This window comes from Callithrix jacchus, chromosome 15 (assembly GCF_049354715.1).
Source record: "Callithrix jacchus isolate 240 chromosome 15, calJac240_pri, whole genome shotgun sequence".
In the NCBI taxonomy this organism is placed as follows: domain Eukaryota; kingdom Metazoa; phylum Chordata; class Mammalia; order Primates; family Cebidae; genus Callithrix; species Callithrix jacchus.
This window is the reverse complement of record NC_133516.1, coordinates 102,261,377-102,276,421: the sequence shown is the minus strand read 5'-3', so window position 1 is coordinate 102,276,421 and position 15,045 is coordinate 102,261,377. Positions and strand designations below refer to the sequence as shown.

The 15,045-nt window shown below is 41.2% G+C and overlaps 1 protein-coding gene across 3 annotated transcripts in view; it reads left to right on the top strand.

Annotated features, from left to right (window-relative positions):
• The window catches only part of LOC100414943 (uncharacterized protein NECTIN3-AS1-like), a 172,334-nt gene that overhangs the window by 11,243 nt on the left and 146,046 nt on the right, over nucleotides 1–15,045 (top strand). For all 3 annotated transcript variants that reach the window (XM_078352286.1, XM_078352287.1, XM_078352288.1), the window contains one exon: nucleotides 10,224–10,291. The gene's annotated coding sequence lies outside the window, so the exon portion shown is untranslated. The remainder of the gene's footprint in view (nucleotides 1–10,223; nucleotides 10,292–15,045) is intronic.

Below are 15,045 nucleotides of genomic sequence, written 5' to 3'. Positions count from 1 at the left end.
GAGCCTTTTAGGGGTACAGGTTTATCCTGAGGTCCACGATAGAGCTCACAAGCCAAGGACATCAGGGGTTCCAGCAGCAGGATTATTTGTGACCTTATGGTTCTATAAGAAATGAGTGTGACAAGGTGGTTAAAGATGAGAGGCCCAGAGGCCAACAAATAGAGAATGGTTATAAATGAGCCTAGGAGAGAATAGAGCCAGGGCATTTAGTTGTTAAACAAGCTTCACAACACTTAACTGATTTACAAAATACCAGCATTTTGCCTAGAGACAGATTCCCTTCCCACTAAGAAAAGGATACTCAGAGCTTGAGAGATAGCGAAGTTGAGGGTTATAGTCCTGTGAATGCCAGGATATAAATTAGACTTATGTGTGGTCACTTCCCTGAGGATCTTGTTGGAAAAGCAGATGTAGATCTTCTAAGAGCTCGCAGGGATACGGAGTGTCGTCTCCTAGAACTGCAGGCTGTGGAGTGGAGGGCCTATGACTTTCCTCAGGAGGGTCCAAGGCTTCAGCCGAGTGTGATGAATCCATGAGTCAATTCCCACCACTTTGACTGCCATTGAGGTAGACAGAATAACCAAAAATTGTCCTTCCCAAGATGGGCCTAGAGAGGGAGAGTCTGAGGGGAGAGATTTAAGAAGCCCAAGTCTTCAGGGCAGGAGAGAAATACTGAGAAGGCTGTGCCAGCATCCGGGAGAAGACTGACTTCCTGGACTTCTAAGATCAGCTTTACCCAGGGCTCTCTGAGGGTGATGGCTCATGCTGACACTTGCTCCAGACACCCTCAATCCTGCCAGTGGGTCATCTGGTCAGACACCTCAGGCCCTGGGAACCTTCATCCCCTGGGACAGTGTGCTTTCCAGTGATTTCCTTGGCACAGCAGGCAAGGACAAGATAGTGGTCCGTTGAGACTGCACTGGTAACAAGTTCTGCCAGACTGGCAAATAACCCAAACCTTTCCCTCATTTGAGCCCCTGGGTCTGCTTGCCTGAAAGCCATAACTAAGGCTGATCTCTCCTGTTCCTTTCAGCCTGTTCCTTCTCATCTCTATTATAAAACACTGAGGTTTCCTGGTTCAGTAATGATTCCAGACTCTGTTCTGGTCCCAAAGCCAGCTTCTGGAGCTTCCATCTGATACCTGCTGCTGACTGAATAATGGACTTGTCCTTTAGTATTAACTGATTCTTAATGGAGTCTGGTGACAGGGGGCGTACTTTATTAAGGCATCCGTCAATCGCTCAAGGAAAGCTGTTGGGTTTTTTTCCCTTCCCTTTGGGGGTTAGGTTTGCCACTCAGCAGAGGGTAATTTGGCCATGCTATTTGGCGGAGAAAAATGAGTGCCTTCTTCCTTAAAGACTATTTGTCAAATTGGTCCCAATTTTCCAGTATACACTTTAATGGGGACTTGAGCTTGGGAATAGAAGCACCCATCTGAAATCAGACACAAGGGATGCCTGCATCCACAATTAAAGAAATTATAGCTGCTTCTATCTGAGGTGTCCTCCAGGTAAGATGGGTACTAAACTGAAACATCTTTCAGTCAGTACCCTGAAATTTCATATGCCCAAAATGCGTGGTCCATCTTATCAGAGGGCCTCCTATGTACTGGATTTGAATCATGACCAACCAGCATCATAGGACCACTCTCACTGCCTACATTACCTCCAGTGACTACCATAGAGGAATGAAATGAGAGGATCTATTGGGTTAGGTAGTCATGTACCAACGAGCCCCGATGAGGCCAATGAGGCTCAGAAGATGGGTACCAATATTTCCCAGCAAAAGTCCAACTTATACAGGCCAATTTATAAAACTGCCCCAGAAGGGTAAACTTCTTGGGAGGGGTTATTAGAGCACACAATTGAAAGAAGATGGGTCACGTGGCTGAGGCTGGAACACTACCCTTAGGACCCGGGCCTCCTCTCCCCTAATCCATCTTCTCTTGTGGAAAATGTTCTTCAGGTTGTGAGACCTGCCACTGACTATTTGGGGCCCGGAACCATTTTAACTATGATCTTCTGTATGGAAAAGTTCTGCCATAGAGAGAGCCAATCCTAAGCAAGACAAATTATACACCAAACACAAAAGTCCCATAAATTTCAGCTTCTGAATTTCCCCAAAAGCTTCTGCCAATTCAGGACAGGCTCCTGGCAGGGACTTGAACCAGCAACCCTACAGTTACAGGCCCTGTATCTTAACCAACAGTGCACACAGGCCAGTTGCATCAAATTAAGGCAGAAAACTTTCTTAAGCTGTATTTTGAATGAGAATACTGCACCCTGAGATTATGTGGCCTGCCTAAAAGCTGGGTGGGGCTGACGGCCAGCAGCCGCTTCCTTTCTGTCAGCTGCACTGGCAGAGGAAAAAAGCCACTTCCCACAACAGTTTAAAAGCCATGTTAGCAGCCACTGCTGGGCCAGCCCTGCATCCCCATGTGCCCACGGCTTTCGGTCGTCATGTTGACCCTGCCAGAACCATGTGTGCACCTGGGCCACTCCCCAAGCTGCTGCCCACACAGGGACCCGCATGTCCTCGGGAGCCTTTTTACCTGGCTGCCTGGGACTGGAGAATGCCAGGGAGGCCTTCCAGAACTATGGGCCAGGCCACCACACTCCCAGGTCCCCTACAGGCTCCAGCTCTACCTTGCTTCTCCCTGCTGTTTTCTCTAGCCCGGCTGCAGCTTGCTACACAGCTGGGCTGTGAGAGGTCCCAGTTCCTGTTCAGGGGCTGGCTATTCCCAGCCAGCAAGGAGGGAAAGGCCCTGGGGGCAGTGCTCGCCTTCTCCACTCCACAGGCTCCTTCAGATTTTGGTCCCAAAGGATAGAGAAGGAGAGGGAAAGCAGAGAGAGAGCTCGAAGGCAAAGAAACTGTGCTTTTAATTCTGGCTAGCCCACACCACTTAAGACGGGCTGGGTCATGCCTCCAAGGCTGAGCATCGCTGCTCTGGTTCCCTGAAGCCCTGCCTGGCTACGCTTGCTTCAGATTTCTTAAGGAGACAGGACAGAATGGGGCCAGTTTTACTCATGATTTTGAAGTCTTCTTCTCTGGCTGTACCTCTTTCCTGGCTGTACCCCTTTTTCTGGTGTACCACTCTCCTGGCTGGCTCACCAAACATGTAATATTGGGGTTCAGAGGCCCTTAGCTCCCCTGAGAGGACGTTTCTTCAGGCTCTTGGTCTTCTGCCCTCTCAAGAATGAGAGAGGGGATCTCGGCACAGTGTGCAGTAAATGCCGGACTCAAAAGTGTTTGTAGAAAGTAATTTATTTAGAGAGAGAGGAAAAAAAAAAAAAAGGAGAGAGAAACAGCTAACTCTCACACTGAGTGAGAGAATCCAGAAAGATGGAATGCAGGAGAGGAAAGCAGCTTCCACCCCGAGTGGAAGGGAACAGAGAGAGATGGAGTTTAGGAGGAAAAGACAGGCTTCCACGAGAGTGTGTAAGGGGACTCCAGAGGTGAAATCCAGGAGAGAGAAAGATGGCTTCCACAAAGGGAGTGTTTGTGGAAGGGGATCCAAACATGGAGTCTGAAGGGGTGTGGAAGAAGGGGACGTTCAACCTGGGAGGAACCCCACCTTCTCTAAGACCCCAGGCCAATGAAAGGAGTTCCTTAGAACGTCCACTGGAGTGATTGACTCTTAGTTTCTTCCCGTGCCCACAGAATTCAAACATAAACTGTTAAGTCTCCTGGATGGAGAGAGATGGGAGGGGGTCATGGTTCTAGGAAATTCTTGCCCTTCAAACTACGTCCCCTTGTGGACCTGGAAAGAGAACACATTCCCTCAGTTGTAGATGTGTGGTGTTATTTCTTATGCCTCTGTTCTGTTCTATTGGTTCATATATCTGTTTTGGAATGAATACCATGCTATTTTGGTTACTGTAGCCTTGTAGTATAGTTTGAAGTCAGGTAATGTGATGCCTCCATCTTTGTTCTTTTTGCTTAATACTGTCTTGGCTATATGGGTTCTTTTTTGTTTCCATATGAAATTTAAAGTAGTTTTTTCTAACTCTGTGAAGAAACTCAATGGTAGAGCTTAATGAGGCTAGCATTGAATCTATAAATTACTTTGGGCAGAATGGCCATTTTCATGATATTGATTCTTTCTACCCATGAGCATGGAATGTTTTACCATTTATTTGTGTCCTCTCTTATTTCCTTGAGCAGAGGTTTCCAGTTCTCCTGGAAATAGTCCTTGACATCCCTTGTAAGTTGTGTTCTTAGGTATTTAATTCTGTTTGTAGCAATTGTGAATGGGATTTCACTCCTGATATGGCTATTTGTCTATTACTGGTGTATAGGAATGCTTGTGAATTTTGCACATTGATTCTGTATCCTGAGACTTTGCTGCAGTTGCTTATTAGCTTAAAGAGTTTTTGCACTGAGATAGAGGGGTTTTCTAGATATACAATTGTGTCATCTGCAAACAGAGATAATTTGACTTTCTCTCTTCCTATTTGAATACGCTTTGCTTCTTTCTCTTGCCCGATTGCCCAGAACTTCCAATACTATGTTCAATAGGAGTGATGAGAGAGGGCATCCTTGTCTTCTGCTGGTTTTCAAAGTGAATGCTTCCAGCTTTGCCCATTCAGTATGATATTGGCTGTGGGCTCATCATAAATAGCTCTTATTATTTTTATATCAGTTTCATTGATACCTAGGTGACTGAGTGTTTTTAACATGAAGGCATGTTGAATTTTATCAAATACCTTTTTTGAATCTGTTGAGATAATTATGTAGTTTTTGTCACTGTTTCTGTTTATGTGATGGATTACCTTTATTGATTTGCACGTGTCGAACCAGCCTTGCATCCCAGGGATGAAGCTGACTTGATTGTGGGAATAAGCTTTTTGATGTGGTACTTGATTCAGTTTGCCAGTATTTTATTGAGGACTTTTGCTCAATGTTCATCAGGGATATTGGCATATAATTTTCTTTTTTTGTCATGTCTCTGCCAGATTTTGGTATCAGAATGATGCTGGCTCAAAAAATGAGTTAGAGAGGAGTCCTTCTGTTTCTGTTGTTGGAATAGTTTCAGAAAGAATACTACCAGCTCTTCTTTGTACCTCTGGTAGAATCTGACTGTGACTCCATCTGGACCAGGGCTTTTTTTGGTTGGTAGGCCATTAAGTACTGCCTCAATTTTAGAACTTGTTATTGGTCTATTCAGGGATTTGAATTCTTCCTAGTTTAGTCTTGTGAAGGTGTAGGTATCCAGGAATTTATCCATTTTTTCTAGATTTTCTAGTTTATTTGCATAGAGGTGTTTATAATATTCTCTGTTGGTAGTTGTATTTTGTGGGATTCGTGGTGATCTCCCTTTTATCATTTTTTATTGTGTCTGATTGATTCTTCTCTCTTGTCTTCTTTGTTAGTCTAGCTAGTGGTCTATCTATTTTGTTAATCTTTTCAAAAACAAGATCCTGGATTCACTGATTTTTTGAAGGGTTTTTCATGTCTCTATATCCTTCAGTTCTACTGTGATCTTAGTTATTTCTTGTCTTTTTCAAGCTTTTAATTTGTTTGCTCTTGATTCTTTAGTTCTTTTCTTGTTTTTTGTTTTGAGATGGAGTTTCCCTCTTGTTACCCAGGCTGGAGTGCAATGGTGTGATCTTGGCTCACCGCAACCTCCGCCTCCTGGGTTCAAGCAATTCTCCTGCCTCAGCCTCCTGAGTAGCTGGGACTACAGGCGCGAGCCACCATGCCCAGCTAATTTTTGTATTTTTAGTAGAGACGGGGTTTCACCATTGACCAGGATGGTCTCAATCTCTTGACCTCATGATCCGCCTGCCTTGGCCTCCCAAAGTGCTGGGATTACAGGCGTGAGCCTCCACACCCAGCCTCGTTAGTTCTTTTTATTGTGATGCTAGGGTGCCCGCTTGAGACCTTTCCCGCTTTCTCCTGTGAGGATATAGTGCTATAAATTTCCCTCTAAACACTGCTTTACCTGTGACCCAGAGATTCTGGTACATTGTCTTTGTTTTCACTGGTTTAAAATAACTTATTTGCTTCTGCCCTAATTTCATTATTTACCCAGTAGTGATTCAGGAGGAGATCATCCAGTTTCCATGTAGTTCTGCAGTTTTGAGTGGATTTCTTAATCCTCACTTCTAATGTAACTGCATTGTGATCTGAGAGACTGTTTGAGAGTGTTTTGGTTCCAATTATGTGTTTTATCAGAGGTTAGGATTACAAACCCACTATTTTTTGCTTTCCATTTGCTTAGTATATATTTCTCCATCCCATTATTTTGAGTCTATGTGTGTTAGATGGGTCTCCTGAATTCAGCATACCAATGGGGATGGGTCTCGACACTTTATCCAATTTGCCAGTCTGTGCCTTTTAATTGGGGCATTTAGCCCATTTACATTTAAGCTTAATATTGTGTGAATTTCATCTAGTCATTGTGATGCTTGCTGGTTATTTTGCCTTTTAGTTGATGCAGCTTCTTCATAGTGTTGATGGTCTTTACATTTTGGTTTGTTTTTGCAATGGCTGGTAGTGGTATTTCCTTTCCATATTTACTTCTTCCTTCAGAAGCTCTTGTAAGGCAGGCCTGGTGGCAACAAAATCCCTTAGCATTTGCTTGGTTGTATGGAATTTTATTTTTCCTTCACTTACAAAGCTTAGTTTGTCTGGATATGAGATTCTGGATTGAAAATTCTTTTCTTTAAGAATGTTGAATATTGGCCCCCACTCTCTTCTGGCTTGTAGGGTTTCAGCAGAGAGATCCCCTGTTAGTCTGATGGGCTTTCCTTTGTGGGTAACCTGACCTTTCTCTCTGGCTGCCCTTAACATTTTTTCCTTCATTTCAACCTTGGTGAGTCTGAGGATGATGTGTCTCAGGATTGCTCTTCTTGAGGAGTATCTTTGTGGTGTTCTCTGTATTTCCTGAATATGAATGTTGGGCTGTCTTGCTAGGTTGGGGAAGTTCTCCTGGATAATATCATGAAGTGTGTTTTCCAACTTGGTTTTATTCTCCCCTGTCACTTTCAGGTACACCAATCAAATATAGGTTTGTTCTTTTTCACATAGTCCCACATTTCTTGGAGGTTTGGTAATTTCTTTTCATTCTTTTTTTCTCTAATCTTGTCTTCATGCTTTATTTCATTAAGTTGATCTTCAATCTCTGATACGCTTTCTTTTGCTTGATTGATTTGGCTACTGAAACTTATGTATGCTTCATGAAGTTCTCATGCTGTGTTTTTCAGCTCCAACGGGTCATTTATTTTCTTCTCTAAACTGGTTATTCTAGTTAGCAGTTCTTCGAACATTTTCTCAAGATTCTTAGCTTCCTTGCATTGGGTTAGAATGTGCTCCTTTAGCTCAGAGGAGTTTGTTATTACTCACCTTCTGAAGCTTACTTCTGTCAATTTGTCAAATTCATTCTCCATCCAGTTTCATTCCCTTGCTGGAGGGGAGTTGTGAGCCTTTGAAGAAGAAGAGGCATTCTGGTTTTTGGAATTTTCAGCCTTTTTGTGCTGATTATTTCTCATCTTCCTGGATTTATCTACCTTTGTTCTTTGCTGTTGGTGATCTTCATATGGAGTTTTTGCAGGGTCATCTTTTTTGTTGATGTCAATGCTATTACTTTCTATTTGTTAGTCTTCCTTCTAACAAGGCCTGTCTTCTGCAGGTCTGCTGGAGTTTCCTGGGGGTCCACTCCAGACTTTGTTTGCCTAGGTATCACCAGCAGAGACTATAGAACAGCAAAGACTTCTGCCTGCTGCTTTCTCTGGAAGCTTTGTCCCAGAGGAGCACCCTCCACATGCCAGTTGGAGCTCTCCTGTATGAGACATCTGTCAATCCCTGCTTGGAGGTGTCTCCCTGTCAGCAGGCATGGGGTTCAGGGACCCACTTAAGAAGGCAGACTGTCCGTTAGCAGAGCTTGAGCACTGTGTTGGGAGATCTGCTCTTCTCCTCAGAGTCAGCAGGCATGAACGTTTAAGTCTGTTGAAGCTGTGCCCAGAGCTGCCCCTTCCCCCAAGTGCTCTGTTCCATGGAGATGGGAGTTTGGTCTATAAGCCCCTGACTTGGGCTGCTTCCTTTCTTTCAGAGATGCCTGTCCAGAGAGGGCAAATCTAGAGAGGCAGTCTGGCAACAGTAGCTTTGTGGCATGGTGGGCTCCGCCCAGTCTGAACTTTTTCAGGGCTTTGTTTGCACTGAGTGGAAAACTGCCTACTGAAGCCTCAGTACAAGCAGATGCCCTTCACCCCACCCCCACCAAAGTCTAGAGTTCGTTGTTGACTTCAGACTGCTTTCCTGGTAGTGAGAATTTCAAGCTAGAATTTTAGCTTGGCTCTGTGGGGGTGGGATCCACTGAGCAAGACCATTGGTTGCCTGGCTTTAGCGAATGATTCTGTCTCCCTGGCTTTCTAGGCATGACTGGGGTATGAAAAAAAACTCCTGCAGCTAGCTTGTCTGCCTAAATAGCCACCCAGTTTTGCCCCTGAAACCCAGAGCCCTTGTGATGTAGGCACCTGAGGGAGAGGGAATCCCCTGGTCTGTGGGTTGCAAAGACCATGGGAAAAGCATAGTGTCTGGCAGGGTCCCTCACAGCTTCCCTTGGCTAGGGGAAGGAATTTCCCTACCCCTTGCACTTCCCAGGTGAGGCAACACCCCACCCTGCTTCTGCTTGCCCTCCTTGGGCTGTGCCCACTGTCTAACAAGTTCCAATGAGATGAATTGCGTGCCTCAGTTGGAAATGCAGAAATCACCCACTTTCTGTGTTAGTCTCAAGGTTCTTGGCTTCCTTGCATTGGGTTCCACCGTGCTCCCAACTGGGAGCTACAGACCAGAGCTGTTCCTATTCGGCCATCTTCTCTATAAGACTCTTTAGAACCCTGTTCCACCACAAACAAACATCCCAGTCTACCTTCTCAAACTAAATGAAACATGAATTTTTATCTTAAAATTGAAGATCTTTGGCAGCCTTTTCTTTAAAAAAGCTTCTGTTTATTCCACGTACTTCAACCCATGTTTCTTGAAACAGGGCTGGGTAATCTACTTCTAGACCATTATCTGTAGCCTTTATTTAACAACCTCCCCCACCTTTTGAACTTCTGTGTGTGTTTCTAAAATTCTGCTTCTACTTGAAGTCCTTGACAAAATCAGTTGTTTTCAATCTCCTGAGAACCTCTGGTCTCAGTAGGAATTTCTCATTTAAAAGTTTTTTTCTTGCCTAGCCTCCTGTTTTCCTAGCAATTTATCATCACTGTTGAATTTATGCTTTGTCTTCCAACTTTTGTCTTGTAATACTTATCTCCAAATCCATGACTCCAAATTCTGGCTTTTCTGCCTTTCTATTCAGATTGGACTTCATGGTAAACTTTTCAATATCATGCTCATCAGCCCTTGTCTGCTTTGCTAACCCTCACTAACGGCATTCAGCCCTCCTGCCGTACATATCAAGAGTTGCTTCATAAAATATCAACAGGGTGCCAATTATAATTCCTGATACTTCATGATATCAAACTTCTCTTCAAATTCTCAAAGCTATGCAAGAATCCTTACAGTCATCTTTTTGAAGACTTTGCAGTGACTGCTTCAAATTTTTCCCTTTCTCCTCAAGCCTCCATCCATTTCCTTAGCCCATACACTTTCATTGGATAAGACTGCTTCCTATTTCCCCAATAAAAAAGCACTCATAGATGAACTACATCAATTACCTCTTAATGTAACTTCCCTTCTCACCCTTTCCTCTCTCTTAGCAATAATTTCAAAGTTCGTTGATTGTAACCTTATCTCCACCTTCCCCCACAAATCAGAATCTATAAATGGTTATATTATAAGCCTCTGATGATGGAAGAGCATAGATACAACTCACCTCTTAAAAATAGAACAAGCACTGATTATTAGAATTTTTAAAATCTAATTGCAGAATCAGGAACCCAGCTTCAAAGATAACAGACTGCTGATAGCTCAGCTGCCCTCTTGTATCCTAGAGACTTTCTGTTATTGGAATAAAGAGCCAAAGGAGTTGACCTGATAGATAGAGTCAAATTGGAGCACATTCAGCCAGCTTGTCAAATGAATCAATTCTATTTCTTCCAGTATCAAATACTTTAATGCTCACATGTTGCCATTCACTATCTGAAAATATCATTATGGCATAAAATGTATGTGAATATTTAGGTAAAACAGATTTTGTTGTTTTCATATTCCCAGTAGCTGGGACCACAGGTGTGTGTCACATGTCCAACTAATTTTTTACATTTTTTGTATAGACAGGGTCTTGCTATGTTGCCCAGGCTGGTCTCAAACTCCTGGATTCCCATCTTGACCTCCCAATGTGGTAAGATTTCAGATTTTGTTGTTTTCGCATTTTGTTTTCAAATCTGTGAAAATCTGTTTTCATATATTTTGTTATGTTTCTATATCTTGATGTGCTAGAACCTCAAGATTAGAGGGTTCTTTGCTTTCTAATTTTTCTTATTTTGGATCCTTTTTCCTATCTATTTTTATAACTGTCTTCTTGGTTACTTAAATTAATATGGAATATATTAGATTATTGAAAAATATTTAGACATTCATGGTTCCAAGACACTTATATTAGTCAGGGTTTTCCAGAGAGATAGAAGCAATAGGATACATAGGTTGATAAGCAGCTAGGTAATTAGATAGGTAGGTAGATAGATAGATAGATAGAGAGAGAGAGAGAGAGAGGATTTGTTATAGAAACTGGCTCATGTAATTATGGAAGCTGAGAAGTCCCACTACAGGCTGTCTGCAAGCTGAAGATTTTGACATGGCAACAGCATTGCTCAGTACAAGTTGAAAAGCCTTGGAACAAGGGAAGTGGATTGTGTAATTCTCAGTTTGAGATTAAAGGCCTGAGAACCCAAGGTGGGAGTGCCACTAGTGTGAGTCCTAGAGTCCTAAGGCTGGAGAGCGTTGAGTTCTAATGTCCAAGGACAGAGGGAAGAGAGCATGTAAGCTCCAGGAGAGAGAGAGGGAAAATCTTTTTCTGTCCTTTTTTGTACTGTTGGGCCCCCGGCCAATTGGATGGTGTCTGCCCACTTGAAAGTTTCCACTCTGTCCACTGACTTACAGGCCAGTCTCCTTTGGAAACACCCTCACAGACACACCAGAAGTTTTGCTTTACCTGTCTGTGAATATTACTTAGTCCAGTCAAGTTGATACCTAAAATTAACCCTCACAACTTAATACGTCACTTTTGGTAAATTTCTGTATGACATAAGAGAAATCCCTGAGAAATGGACTCTTTTGCTTATGGTAAAACAGCCACTTCAAACAGTTTTTGTCCCTGAAGAGATTATTAACAATAAATGAAGGTACTTCCCTTTTGAATACTCTAATAGAAGATACGCTGCATTTATTCAGCAAATATTTATTCCCCGTCTTCCACGCTCCATCCAGTGGGGATGTAGCAATGAATAAGGCATATGTGACTTTCGTTTCTATGACTTTCTACTTTGGCATGAGTGGTAGATATTAAATGAATATCATCTATTTAATTATTTAGTCTCAGTTTTATGAATGTTATGAGGAAAGGCACGGGGTGCCAGAGGGTACATACTGAGGGAACAAAATTAATATGTTGGGGACAAAAATAGCTTTGTTGATGAACTGTCGTTTAGGCTAATACCCAAAGAATAAATTAATATTAACCTTATGGAAATTGTGTTTGTGTGTGAACGTGTGTGTGTGTATCTTGATAGAGTGGTTTAAAAGCCAAGTTTGGTTCATTTGAAAAATTAGAGTAGGAACATGTGCCTGTTATTTGTGTTCCCCTCTCAATCACAGGAGCTAGAAGCCTGCAAATTACATTTTGTTAAGTCGTTGGTAAGCACATTTTATATTAATTTCTGTCACGAGGTGGCAAGAATAGGCACAGTGCCTGCAACATATGCAAGGGAAGTAAAGACTAGTGGAAGGTGATAACAGCTTCCTGATCTCCAGGTAATATTTTATTCATTGAAACGGTTCCTGGATTCTGTTTTTCCAGCTGTACACTGACTAATACGGGATAGAAGAAGTGCATAAGAGCCTAATGAGGTCAAAAAAGACCAGGTAAAGGATATTCTTTTGGGTTGAGTATAGAGTATTTTGGATTTCGTTGTATCAGCAATGGGAACCCATTGAAGGATTTGCAATAGAGAAGTCATATGATACATTTTCCAGTTTTAAAAACAGCAATTTGACTGCCGTAAAGAGAATGGATTGGTGAAAATAAGAGTGAATTCAAGAATCAGTTAAGTGGATAGGGACTCAAATAAGAAATGATGGTAATTAGACCCAAAGTGATAAAAGTGAAGAAGCTGACAGAGCTGAAAAGAAATTGATAGGACTTGGGGCTTGGTTATATTTAGGGGGCAAGAGGGAAAAAGTAAAGGATGATTCTAAGATTTCTGACATGAGCACTGGCTAGATGATGATGTAATTCACTGAAATGAGACAATTGTAGGGGCAAATATCATAACTTAGAGTTCAAGTTGCATATGAGATACATAAGCAGATATGCTGAGCATAGTTATATATGTAGATATGGAACTTGTAACATCAATCTATGCTGAGGAAACAAGTTTAGAAGTAGTCAGCAAATTGATTATATTTCCAGCCATGTAAATATATGAAATCTGTTAGGACATGAGCATATTGTGAGAATAATAAGGTCTAATCCTGAGAAATGGGAATATTTAAATGACAGGCTGAAGAGAAGGTAGTGCCAGAAAAAGAAACCTAAAAGTGGCCAGAGAGGAAAAAAGGAAACTAAAAATGTGGCATCCTAGAAACTGAGGAACAAGAATAATTCTAGAAAGAGGAAATAATTAATTAGGTTGAATACTATGATTCAATGAGTACATTGGTAATCTCAGCAAGAGCAAGTAACAGAAACCAAACAGTTGTGAATATAAGCAGACACTGAATGTATTTAAAGGACATTAGGTAATTTATTAAATCTCTGAGAGATGCGGTAAACCAGATTAGAGTCCAGTAGCCAGAAACAATGTCCAAAAGCATGTTGCAGAGGAAATCAAGAGAAGATGCTATTGATGCAGCCAGTGGACCCTAGCTGTCACATCTGACACCAGGGAGAAGACTTGAACTGTGCGTTAGACACCACTTTTTACACTGCTGCCAATGGTCACCTCTGGAACTCTGTTTCCCTGCAACTGTCACCACCACCAAAGAGTTTCTTGAGGCCTGCTTTATTCACAGGCCAGTCTACCTGACCTGCCTGGTGACAGAAACAAAAGCTAGATTGAAACTAATGGTGGAATAAGTGGAAGATGAGAATCTGAGAAGAAAAAGAATATAGCTGACATTTGAACGATGCAGGAGTTAGGGGTGCTGACTTTCTGCACAGTCAAAATTCCACATGTAATTTTTGACTTCCCAAAACTTAATTACTAATAGCATGCTGCTGGTACTACTGATAACATAAACAACTGATTTACATATATTTTGCATGTTATATGTATGATATGCTTTATTCTTACAAGAAAGTAAGCCAGATAAAAGAAAATGTTATTAAGAAAATCATAAGGAAGATAAAGTATACTTATATTCATTAAGTGGAAGTGGATCATCATAAAGATCTCCATCCTCATCATCTTCACATTAAGTAAGCTGAGGAGGAGGAGGAAGAGAAGGGATTGGTCTTGATGTCTCTAGGTTACCAAAGGCTGAAGAGAATCCACATACAAGTGAACTCATGTAGTCCAAACCCATGTTGTTCAAGGGTCAACTGTAAATAACTTTTCTAAGACATTTAAAAGAAAAGTGAGAGAGCAGTGGCTTCATACTGATCTGCAGTATGATATCCACAGAGAGTTTTTCAAGGTTAAAAAGATCTAGCAAATAGGGAGAAGCTAATGAAGTTAGGAAGTTATAAGATGATTTAAGATATAAGATTACCTGAGTAGCAAGACAAGAAGGCTTGCTATCACACTATTGTCTAACATTACTCTGCGAATACCAAGTGTAGAAAGTGAAAAAATAATTTAGGGGTTTAAATATGAGAAAGGATGAGTTTAAATTATTACTATTTGCAGGTAACATAATTTTATTTGTGAAAATCTAAAAACAATTACATAAATACCTTTTCAGAATTGAATAAGGTGACTGACTAAAAAATCTGTATACAGAAATTAGTAGCCCTTGTATATTGAAACAACAATGAGTTAGGAGATCTAATAAAAGATAAAATCCACTTACAATAGCAATAAAAATGATAAAATACCTAGAAATGATCTTAACAAGAAATACGTAAAATTTATATAAAGAAAACATTAAAATATAAATTACAAAAGTAATAGAAGAAACCATAAGGTTTTTTGTTGTTGTTGTTGTTTTATAATCATGGATTAGAAAAGGACTTTCCAAGTATAAAACAAAAGCCAGAAGCAATTAAAGTAAAACTTGAATAAATCTGACTATAAAAAATTTTCTGCATAACAAACCCACATATATTACAAAACCCATATTTACATATAAATAATGTCTACAAGTCAACTTCCTAAAAACATAACATGAGAAAATAGAAAAAGGATATGAACAGAGAAAAAGGATATACAAATGGATTTTAAATATTTGAAGAGGCTCAATCTTAAAATAAATAGGCAAAATGTTAATTAAAATTGTATTATGAAACCAGAAAAACCTTTTTAGTGGTCTTGTGTCGGGTGAGTTTTACTGCTTGTTGGGGCTTAGAAAACAATACCCCAAAATCAAGGCTTCAGGAGTAGCCTCAGAAGCAAGGGTGTTTCTTTGACCTTCTCCTACCCTCCTGTCTCTGGCCTTTCATTCTTCCTTGAGGTTAGCCATAGAAACTAGAATCCATCTTTCCCAAGGCAGATCACAGAAACCAGAGCCCTTTTTCCTTTAAACCAGCCATAAAACTTAAAAATATTACTCCAGGTTGCCCCCATGCCCCCATTTTCTGTGTAAAAATTGGCCATACAGAAATTATCTGACCTGTCTTGTTTGATTGTAGATCATAAGACTCTCATTCCAGAGAGGGTTCTGCCCCATATACAGAAGGAAGAAATACATGCTCAGAGACATCAAGAATCTAGGCAGACA